The sequence below is a fragment of the Arabidopsis lyrata genome, assembly GCF_000004255.2.
Source record: "Arabidopsis lyrata subsp. lyrata unplaced genomic scaffold ARALYscaffold_6, whole genome shotgun sequence".
Taxonomy (NCBI): Eukaryota; Viridiplantae; Streptophyta; class Magnoliopsida; order Brassicales; family Brassicaceae; genus Arabidopsis; species Arabidopsis lyrata.
This window is the reverse complement of record NW_003302550.1, coordinates 14,296,602-14,298,222: the sequence shown is the minus strand read 5'-3', so window position 1 is coordinate 14,298,222 and position 1,621 is coordinate 14,296,602. Positions and strand designations below refer to the sequence as shown.

At 40.2% G+C, this 1,621-nt stretch overlaps 1 long non-coding RNA gene across 1 annotated transcript; it reads right to left on the bottom strand.

Moving 5' to 3' along the window:
- Positions 1-483: 483 nt before the first annotated feature.
- LOC110227726 lies at positions 484-1,176 on the bottom strand. Its single transcript, XR_002331416.1, has 2 exons — positions 784-1,176; positions 484-735 (listed from the first exon to the last, which is right to left on the bottom strand). It is a non-coding gene; the product is annotated as an uncharacterized LOC110227726 (long non-coding RNA).
- Positions 1,177-1,621: the final 445 nt, after the last annotated feature.

The following is a 1,621-nucleotide window of genomic DNA, read 5'->3' as shown; positions in this document are numbered from 1 at the left end:
AAGACATTGGGCATTAGGGTATTTCAGAGATCAACGAATAATGGAAACATGAGACAAGGAATTCAATGATTAAGCACCGTTCTTGAACATGAACACATTTAGACTAATTCTCTTTCAAGACATTAATCACTAAATTTGACTACTCGATTACTAAACTTTCGCATGTAATTTCCTAGTCAAATTCGCATTATCAAACAAGTTCATTAAGTTCACAATGCGTCCTAACGTCAACTTTCGTTGGCTAGAAATACATTGCTCAATTCACATTCTTTCAGGCATTCTATCGAACACTTTTGATGCATAGAAAAACCTAGAATCTACAACAGGGTGATCAATCCTATTCTAGCATTAAGAACATGTGAATCAAAGAACCTATAGAATGAGAATTCCAAACAACCATCAATCCATTGAACCCCCTAATTAGAACCCTAAAACCCAATAGAGAAACTACTCACTCATGGCAAAGAAAACAACACAAAGAGATGAAGAAAGCATAATTGAATTGATAAATAAAGAACAAGGGTTTAGAAATCTTCTCCAAAGTGTCAAAGAGGATGAATCTCTAGAATCCCAAAAAGCTTACAAGAGAGAAGTCTCAAAAAATTGCAGAAAAAGAACGTGGAAAGAAAAATAGGTTTCTCTGGGTTTTTATACCCAAGTATAGAAAAAGGCAAATAAACCCGGTTAAGGAAAACCGGTCTGGTCGTCGAAAAGGGTGGATCGATCGATCCCCACCTGGGATCATCGATCGATCCCCACCTGGGATCATCGATCGATCCCCACCTGGGATCGATCGATCCCGAGCTCCTGGAATGAACACGTCTTGACGGATGAGGGTTGGATCTATCGATCCCCTCCTGGGATCGATCGATCCCGAGCTACTAGAACTTTTGGCTTCATCGTCACAATTGGGATCGATCGATCCACGCCTTGGATCGATCGATCCCCAGCTCCTGGTGATCTCTTGTACCGTTTCTCCATTGTTTTAGCTCCGAATAGGCTCAATCACGCACAAGATGCTTCGAATCCAGCTCGAGCACCTATAACCTGCAAAGGACTCAAGACACAACCGAAAAGACGCAAAAGACAGACTTTGACACGATAGATGACTCAAAACACGGACTAAATCAAGACTCGAAACCGTTAAAAACGCAACAAATCACAAAGCATGCTGATAAAGTAAATGAACTCAATGTCCGAGTTAGCAGTTGTAGAACGCATAGAGATTGAACTCTACATAAAAACCTTAGCCATATTCATCACCATGCAACCTAACATTTGCCTCGATCTACACATACTTTAAGATCTCCTTTTCCCTTTAACATTCATTAAGTAAGAACCGTGAATCAAGCAAAGCATTGTCATTGAACTCGTTTGGGTAAGGGGTAAGGCTGAGAAACAAAGATGGTTCCTCTGTAAATGGTTTCAAGTTCTTCTTAGTAACTGGGAACTCTCAAGAAGGGATAGAGGTTTAGTAGAATGCTAAAGGTGAAAGCCATCCTATGCATACAAGAACAGACCACATTTACCCAAATGACGAAAAACGTATACAACCCAATAGATGGTCCTATCTCTAAATCCCAAAGATGATCCTAGTTATACCCTTTGCTCTCAAGGCATT